This window comes from Photinus pyralis, unplaced genomic scaffold (assembly GCF_008802855.1).
Source record: "Photinus pyralis isolate 1611_PpyrPB1 unplaced genomic scaffold, Ppyr1.3 Ppyr1.4_LG2, whole genome shotgun sequence".
Lineage (NCBI taxonomy): Eukaryota > Metazoa > Arthropoda > Insecta > Coleoptera > Lampyridae > Photinus > Photinus pyralis.
Genome location: NW_022170403.1, coordinates 17043674 through 17053799, shown reverse-complemented (window position 1 = coordinate 17053799; position 10126 = coordinate 17043674). Strand labels below are relative to the sequence as shown.

The window sequence follows — 10126 nt, the reverse complement described above, 5'->3', positions numbered from 1 at the left end:
TTGGAATTACCTAAAAAAACAGCGATAACTTTTCATTATTTGCCTTTGACGTATATTAAATTTATACTTGTTTATAAATTAGTTAAAGAACTGCAAGTGCAATAACTTTCAAAATGTCCCTCAAAACCATCAGGAAAACGACAATACATTCAACGTTTTGGCTGCAGTAGCGGAAAATCCGAATATAAGTTTAGGAACAAATCTTCTTCAAATCAGTTTTTTTTCTTCGATTATGTAGGTACTCTGATTCCAGAGAATGATAAACAAATAGTATCTGATGCAGATGCACCATACATTCTCTAAAAAAAACATTACCCTAAGATGCCTTTTATTGCGTCGGTTAGTTGCAACAGAATTAAATATGAAAATCGTTCGACGTCAAACAACGATCACTTACATGCGATGCGCTTGTAGTTTGTTAAAAGATTCCAAAGCATCACTGATTTATAAAAATGTAATTTTTTATTTTGTCGATTTCTACGGTTTTGAAAAAGGGAAAATTATAACTAAAAGTATGAACAGATGCAGTATTTTTTTTTTCTAAAAAAAACGTATTTAGACTTTTGCTCTAAAATAATTAGGGGAGCTAGTAATTGACTATAAAGAAATTACCATTGAAATCCCTATGCTGCGTTGCGCTAGGCACCACCCTGTATAGTGTAACCGCATTTTGCCATTCATTGTTATTACTTTTTCTATTTGTATCGCGTAGTATTATTATTATTACACACTCGGTACCAGTTTTGAGGTAACCAAAGCAAGGTTTTGTTATTGGATGCAGGAAACTTTTAAGTTTGATCAAGGGATTTCCCCAGCGAAAAATAATTGACGTCAAAAGTTACAAACTGGAAGAGTAATTCTGTACCCGTTACCGGTATCTTACCTTCATTAACACTGAGAGTTTCATACCATTTAGAATCATGTACAGTTACCCTAAAATGGCTTTCAGTTACTTCAGTTATTATGCAACATTTTCTTTTCAAAAGGCTAGCAGGGCAAGAGACAAAAAACGACCAAAAATTGCCCCGTGAACTCCACCCACCCCTAGGCTCAACACTGATCGATATTGTACCAGTTCTAAAATAAACGTTCTTAGTTTTTGACGACTCTTTTGCTCAGTATATTTTACTTGTTGAAAGATTACAGGATTAAAACATTCCCGATTAACGCGGCTGTTTATTTATAAATTTAGGAATGTCTAAATAAACAGTTGTAAATAGCTATTAAGGGTAGGGAAATGAAATGAATGTTCTTTTCCTCTCTGATCAAATGTAGCCCTTGTTCAACACAATTTGACAACTTAATATTTATTATTACGCAACGCACGTGCCTTTATTATGTAATTTCTTTCTTTCCAATTTCTAGTCGATACTCGATTGTCAGGGCCTTCCTCTATATAACATAGTGATATAGGATCAATGTTATAAATCACAGGCGTTGCTTAATATCCATAACCGTGACTAACAACGTTAGGCAATTACAGTTTTTCAGTTTTGAGTGCATTCCGACAACAACATAAAAATTGCAAGTGAACCGCAATTGGACCATAAAGCTTACTGTAATTAGATAAGACTCAGGTGTGGAGTGGAGCAGGCCTGATATTAATAGAAACAAACAGCTGACATACGGAACTCAAAAAGTTCAAGTTTATTAGCATTGTCGGGCTCGAAGATTAATTAAGGAGTGTCTGTGCATCCCGTACAAGCTATATAGAATGCTCGAGTGGAATTGGAATGCCTCCCGATATATGATCCGATCCAGTAAGACTTGTAGTGACGTTTATGTTGTCACCAAATCCATTACTAAAACATAGCGGCAACTTATTGACATTTATTGTCTCTCCAACAAGCAAGCAATTATTGGTGTAATTAATTATTACCTTAAGCACGTTAACATTTATTTTGTTTCGCCCTCTTTCTTGAAAGTAATTTAATTTATGTACGAGCACGATTTGCCCGTTAAATTAACAAGTCGAATTACTACACCTACACCTTTCGGCTTGTTCATTTAAGTGTACTCTAAAATATTAGCTTTACAAATACAATTAATATAAATATAAAGATAACTAATTAACAGGAATATGGTACCGCAACATTGTTCACATTCTTCAGACATAGCGCCGGCGCTTGTCGCACCTAATTTTGTAAATATGTATTAATTGGCACAAACGTACCGTGATGTAGATATCTTTGCAATATGCTAGAAGTGTTAATTTTAGTAAAAGAGCACTTGAGAGCTTGTTTAAATTAAAGCACTAAATTATAAAGTAAGAAACTTACGTGTCTTTTAAATTTATATTGGATTCACTTACTTAATTTACTATTGTGAAAATGAAAATGATATTCATCTGTTTGTAACTGTTTTTAAATATGGCTTAAAGGATATCGAGACCTTAGCGCTCCGTGAATAATTCGAATTAAGCGTCGCTATAGGTACAATCCAATTGTGAATCAAATATTTCTAAATCTCATTCTTTTGTGGTAATTATGAAGCGAAAAGGATGAAAGACAAGCTACAGGTAGGATGTACTTTATAAAATATCATGCAATTTTCAGATCTTTCGTGAAACTGAGATAATTTATGGGAACGTTATTAACAATGATTTTCAACGTAAATTGGGACTGATGCTGAGTATCAGAGTAGCCCCAATCTGTTCGAGACTAATCGTTTTCGGTTGGGCCATTTTATGAAGGACCTGTTTCGCTGGAAAACTAACTCGACAAGGATGCAAGGAATGCAACGATTTTGGCTGGGTACATAACAGAAAACTTACTTTGATACCAAGTGGCGAAGAGCGAATGATCATAACATTATGCGACTACATCGAGATCTTTGATCTCTGGTAATAGACATAATAAAACTATAAAAGCATTGATTACATATTCAACCAATTATAAAAGTTATTTGCGAGGTGGCGTACGCACTTTCGTAAATGTTGAAGTCAGAGATTCTAGTATGAAACTTACGACAACTTCATGGGTTTCCTATGTTGATCTTCAAAAAACTCCTACACCAGCTAAATTTTGCTTTCCTATAGGAAAGCTTACCATCACCAAGAAAGTTATTTTTTAGTAAGGTAGGTAGCTTTATAGTTCAACCATTCAGTTCCATGTTGTTTACGTAAGTATTTTTCCGTTCCAATTAACATTCAAGTACTAAACTAATATAAATCGCATTGGGTTTTTCATCATTAACGTCATCGGGATATTTATTATGTTCTGTGTGCAGTCCATTGGAGTTAGGAAATGCAAACTTAATATGTACTTCAAAGTAAGCACATTGTATAGGTTTAGGCCAATTCACCGCCTTCAATCACTGGAGTATTTCGTTACGGGAAATTGCATTACAAATATTTTATTTTATCGCTTTCTTTCCATACTTCCCAGATTCATATTCATATATGAGGAATGTTAAATAATCGAAAGAAATTCACGACTGTTTTTATATGCCCTGTCGAACTAACAACTGTAAAGTATGAAAATATAGTCGAAATTACATCCGTGGCATAGCCGAATTAATAAGATAAGAAGAATTATAAGATAAACGCTAAATTTGGAAGGGATTTTTTGAATTTGGTGGTTAACCGAACCATAAAATCTTTTGCATCTTTTGCCTTTGCTTATTAACCGTTTTTAAATCTTCCTAAAATTTGTATATTTTCCGGAAATTTATTTTGCATTCATACCGTCTAATTTTTGCTTTTCCATTAAGTTTACCGCACCGTAACTATAGCTATTACCTTTTCTTCCATGGTAATTTCTACCCATCCGTTTAGTGGACGTTATTTCAATCTAAACACCAAAAATAATGACGGGGCATCCTGTATATGATAATATTTAATAATAATAATAATAATAATAGATTTATTCTGCAGTGTAGGTACACAATGAAATTACATATTTTACGTAAAATAAATAACAATAACAATAACACTAGCAGAAAGGGTCAGCAATCAGTTGTGCAGGTAAGCAAACCCCTGCAGAACTGGTCTTCCATTTATTTAAGTATAAATAGAGGGGATTATTTTACAAATAAGCACAGAGGTGGTTTATTTTATTTGATATGTGCTTCGGTATTACTTTTCTTTTTAAAATTGTTTATAATTAGCTATTATTTCCTTGTTTGAATTTTACCGCTATTTTAACCATTTAATTTAGTTAAGATGCTTTAATGTAGGCAAATCTGGTGTTTGCGATAAGAAGTTTTGTTATGGGCCAAGATTTAATTAAAGCACGTGTTCATATCGCTTTAAAAGGGATAACGGAGGTGCAGATGTTACGTAGTGTACGTTAGTTCGATGTAAGTGGGGCCGCGTTCTGTCTTTCTTTCTTTTTGAAAGATCTTGAAGAATGGAATTACTTTATAATGAAAGTGGTGTTCCACTGGGAATCATCGTAAAAACGAGACTGGCTGGTTCGCCACCGTTGGTGTGGAATACTGTATTGTAATATTGTATTGGTTCTAAATAAACAGTTTGATTCCAGCGTTTGCTTGGCTATCATTTTATACGAAATTGGTAAACCATTTTCTATGTAATAAATATGCCCGAAATCAGGTTTATCATTTTCCACAATGCCGCATGACAATCGCGATAATGCGTCGGCACACACGTTGTTTTTGGAATTTACAAAACGTATGTCGTAATTATACGCCGATAACAGCACCGCCCAACGCTGTAGTCGGCTGGCTGCCATTAAAGGTATTCCCTTTTTAGGACCCAAAATTGATAATAAGGGTTTATGATCCGTAATTAATATAAACTTTTTCCCAAAAAGGTATTGGTTAAATTTTTTTATTCCGAAAACAATACTTAACGCCTCTTTGTCGATTTGGCTATAATTTAATTCATTTTTATTTAAAGTGCGCGATGCAAATGCGATAGGCCGCGTATCACCATTTGACAATACATGTGATAAGACGGCGCCGATTCCTGTTGCACTGGCATCGCAAGCTAAACTAATTGGCACATCGGGATTAAAATGCATCAATACCTGGGCGGAACTTAATTCTTGTTTAACATGATTAAATGCCAAATCATGCTCTGTTGTCCAGTGATACGGATGATTTTTCTTTAACATTTGATACAAAGGGCTTACAATGGTACTCAAGTTTTTTACGTATTTGGCATAGTAATTAACCATACCTAAAAAGCTTTTTAACTCGGTTACATTTGTTGACTTTTTAACATCTAAAATTGCCTTTACCTTATCATTACACACATGTAAACCCCTTCTGTCCACTACATGACCCAAATAATTTACGGAGTCCGAAAAGAAAGTACATTTGTTCAGTTTAACCCTTAGACCTAACTCACTTAACATTTTTAACACTTTACGAAGTCGCTGTAAATGTTCCTTTTCCGATGCCGCGGTAATCAGCAAATCGTCCAAAAACACGCACACACCGTCTTCATTTCTGAAAATGTTTTCCATAATGTTTTGAAATAAACTTGGCGCTGACGCGATACCGTACGGAAGGCGATGGTACCTAAACAGTCCTTGGTGAGTGTTAATCGTAAAGCACTTTTGTGACTCCTCGTCGAGTAACACTTGAGCATAGGCTTCTGATAAATCGATTTTACTGAACTTTTTCCCCCCTTTCAGTTTACAAAAAAGTTCTTCAATTCGAGGCAGTGGATACTGATTAATTTTAAGGTTCGGATTCACGGTAATCTTAAAATCCCCACAAATACGAATTGAGCCGTCCTTTTTTAAAACGGGAACGATTGGTGTGGCCCAGTCACTGTAATTTACTGGACTTAAAATGCCCTCCTTCACTAATCTGTCCAATTCTAAATCGACACTTTCTTTTAACGCGAACGGCAGCGGTCGGTTTTTACAAAACACAGGTGACGCAGTTTCTTTCAAAATCAAATTAGCTTTGATGTCCTTTAATGTTCCGATTCCTTTAGCAAACACTTGGGGAAACTCTTTAAGCAACTGTTCACACACTCCACTCTTCGTCTCGATAGAGTTCATGTTTGCCGCAAAAATGGGTATTTTTAACTTCCGACACCAGGTGCGCCCTAACAAAGGAGGCCCACCGTTATCAACGATGTACAATTTTAACACTTTTTCAACCCCATGATAACACACATTCACCAAGATGTACCCTTGAGGTTTTAAATAATCGCCCGTATATAATTTTAACTTAAGTGTGGTACTTAAAATTTCCTTTGACGGAAACAGTTTCTTGTGGACTGAAGAAGACACCACAGAAATTCCTGATCCCGTATCCAATTCCATTTCCAGGTCAATATTTTCTACCTTAAGAGTAACTTTAATGGGTTCCTCAATGCTGTGCTCGTCCGACAGGCTAAAAAAACTGCATTCTTCGGATTCGGTGCAGGTCGCTTCCTGATCGTCGGTATCCACAAAATGATTTCTCCTTGCTGAGTATTTACCTTGTTTCATTTTCTCCTTATCTTGGGGACAAACAAATTTTAAGTGACCTTTCTGTTTACACACAAAACATCTGGCGTTGCGATACAAACACCGAGATGCGAGATGATTATTTCTACCACAACAATAACAGAAAATCTCTTCGCTATTATCTTTTTCTTGACTTGAACTGGGCTGGTTACTAAATTTTAGTTGTCCCTAGCAAGCTGAAAGTGCCGTTAAAACAGTTAAACATTTTTTTAAAAAATGTACAATTGAAAATAAATCAATTGACGATTATTTGTATAAATTCCTGTTTGATTACCGTAATTCTATTCATTCCACTACGGGAAAATCACCCGCAGAATTGATGTTGGGTTGTCGTTTACGCTCACGACTAGATTTATTGCGGCCGTCCACTGTCGACGTAGTTCAGAACAGTCAAGATAGACAAATGCGTAATTATGGAGGTTCTAATAAAAGGGTTGAAGTGGGCGATAGCTGTCTATTAAAAGATTTTTCTTCAACGTCTAAATGGCAAGAAGGTACCATTACAAAAATTATAGGTGATAGTATGGTTAGCGTCGGTGATCAAACAACAAATCAAAATTTTAAACGTCACCTTGACCAAATCATACCGTTGAAAATACGCAATTCTTTGGCGGGTCCATCGGACGATTTTCAAGTTGAGGAATTACAAAGCGATCAGGAAATGCAGATCTCAAATAAATTGGTTGCTGATGAGACCTCAATTTCACCTCGTTACAATTTACGCCCGAGAAAATAATTTATTTTTATAATCTTGTTTTTTTTTATGTGTAGTATTAAGGGTGGGGGTGTGGAATACTGTATTGTAATATTGTATTGGTTCTAAATAAACAGTTTGATTCCAGCGTTTGCCTTGTTTGGTTGTGCATACGTTACAGTTGGAAAGCGTGTACATTTCTTTACGTTATGTTTTACCAATTTCATTAGTTGAAGACGTAGTTTGTCATTATTATAGTAATTTTGTGCAGAAGCAAGTTAACTAAAGTTGTACGAGAAGTTTAAAGTGGTTAACCATTTTATGGAAAAAGTCTGCCAAATTGAAAAAGCAAGCAGTTAGTGCTCCGTGAGGTTTTCTGTTAAGGTTCTCTTGCCATCAAAAGTTAACAGTTTGTACCGTGTGAACAGCCACGACAATTCGTCATTTGATTCAAGTTAATGTTGTTTGTCATCCAGTTTTGTGTGTTAAAGGAAAAGTGAAGTTCTGAAGCTACCGACGTCTGTGTGTGAAGTTAAGTGCCACTTGTTACCGTTGTACGACCAGATGATTAGGATTATTAAAATCCTTTGTGCGACCCGAATAAAATTTTCATGCCAGACTTTTGTTTGCGTTTTGTCCGTCCGTCTGGTCCCACTTGTGCCGTGTTGAACTACTTTTAGGGAGTCTTGGAACCAGGTAGCCTAAACCTTGAAGGTGTGCCAGAAGGACATCAAATTTCGCCGTCTTAAGGTCTTAAATGCAAACCTTCATGTCCCCATTGCGTCCAAAGGTTGTGTGATCAGAGGATCCATTACCTCTTCCGATAGATTTTGATATATCTCCTGTCAAATTTCCTTCTAGGAATAGGTACCGCCTAATAACTTCATTCCCGAGAATATCTGCCCAAACATTGATTTTCTGTGAAAGTTGGGTGAGATCTTCTTGAAAAATTCCTTGTGTGAGATCCAAGCGCATTTTTGTGTAGCAGATCAGTGTTTTATTAGCCAATGTTGACGCCACCATCATTAAGATCTTGACGAAGGCTACAACATTCACTTTGTCGGTACCCGCTTCTCACTTCCCGTGCACCAGCAATTCGCGTTTGAAGTTTTGACTCCGCCATCAGTAACATCTTGTCGGGGGCTACCATATTCCCTTTCTCAATACTAACTTCCGACGTCCCGTTCACCCGCAATTCGAGTTTGAAGTTTTTACTCCACCGCGATTCGAGCTCTCAGAAACTTTTGGGTGCTCAAAGTCGACTACCCCTCGAAGCGCGACGTGCAAAAGGTAGTTCATTTTGCCCCTAGAGACAAAAAATTCCGTCACGCATCAGGAGTTGTGCGCGTTGACAAGATCTTTCTAACGACAGCTATTTGAAAACAATCGGAGAAAATCTGTAGCAGATAGAAAAAAACTGAAAAATCTCCTAGTTAGTATAACACGCTCAGCGATGGCGCCCAGATGTCGCCGATCCCACATATTGTAGCTCCGTCCCTAAAGCTGTTAATTACACGGCCCCGATAGGTACATGTACACTATTGGTGTTTTTACAAGCGTTCTTCTACGGGCTCGCATTTACAGCCAAGCAGCCAGCCAGGCAAAGCTAGATTAAAAGCTACCTTTCATATAATCTACGTACCTACAATTGTATTGGTTTACAAACCCGTTCGTTCAAGAAGAAAATCCATTCTCCTCTATAAGTCGGATATTTTTGGAAAAATTAGGATCTTTATCAATCCTTGAAGAATTTTATGAACTGACCCCGTGTTAAAATGAAAGCTGTGGAAATAAAGCAAATTACCTAGTATTTAAAGTAGTTATTGCGTCTTGGAAATCGGGTCAGGTCAATTATTATGATTTTGAAATGCTTGATTTTCAAGATACTTGATGAACTTGAGGAATCGCTTGGCGCCGTATCTTTTACGTAGAAAATTACATCTGTGACCACATCGGAAAGTATTTTTCGTCTTTTGTGATTTAGATTAGGCGAATTCGTGGACTAGGTCGTCTAAGTCCTTCTTAGCTGTCACTACATTCTTCCCATGGCCAAGTCAGCTGCATCTGACGCTAACATTCACAGATTCTTTTTTTGACGACAAAATGTGCTATGAATGAATATGGGTTACCTAATTGTGTGAAATGGATCTCACAGTACGCGCAGCATGCATCTCCATTTTTCATTTTTACAGATTGATAAATAATTAATCAGATTGCTTACAAATCACAACATCGCATTTTCTTGAAGAGACTTATTCACACTGTTCCTTTCATTAATATAATATCCATTTTTCGTCTGGTTTCAAGCCCTTGTAATTTGTCATATTTGTGAAATTACTGCGTACAGTTCGCAATGAGCACGCAATACCATCGAAAGTAAATGAATTGAATATTTGCAAATAATTACCCAATGAACAACCTCAAGAAAAACTGCAATTCCGGTTTGCACGAATACCGAGTTGTATTAAGTAGGTACCAAACGTGTTGTTAACTGTGATGCATACTTGATTACTCAATCAGTGTTTACGCTGTTACCTTAATTCAGTATTTGTAGTACCTTGGGCAGTGGGCACTGGGCAGAATAATCAAAAACCAGCTGTACGTGTTTGAGTTGCATTATCGTATCTTCGCCCCATCAAGAGTTCTTCAATGCTACCATTAAATGCATAACATTAAACTGGTCTTCAAACGTGCGTTCGAGCAAGTCTTGATGTAAACAATGCAAATCTTATCTGCTCATCTTGATACTCAAGGTAATGGGTTGGAGCCCATAATTTCGAAATTCAGTACAACCATTATCACGTATCATATATTGAAATCAGATTGAAAGTGACAATAAAGACTAAAATAAAGTTTAATTTTAATACATTATACATTCAATGTGAGAAACGATCGCTTGCGTATGCAAATAAAACTGACAGTATTCCCTAAATCACAGAAAATTAAGTTTAAAATAAAATTAATTTAGTAATTCTATTGCGTGTTTAAATTGCCATAATGA

The 10126-nt window shown here is 36.2% G+C and overlaps 1 long non-coding RNA gene across 1 annotated transcript; it reads right to left on the bottom strand.

The window, feature by feature from the left end:
- Positions 1-1664: 1664 nt before the first annotated feature.
- LOC116165005 lies at positions 1665-2246 on the bottom strand. Its single transcript, XR_004144055.1, has 3 exons — positions 2067-2246; positions 1880-2018; positions 1665-1802 (listed from the first exon to the last, which is right to left on the bottom strand). It is a non-coding gene; the product is annotated as an uncharacterized LOC116165005 (long non-coding RNA).
- Positions 2247-10126: the final 7880 nt, after the last annotated feature.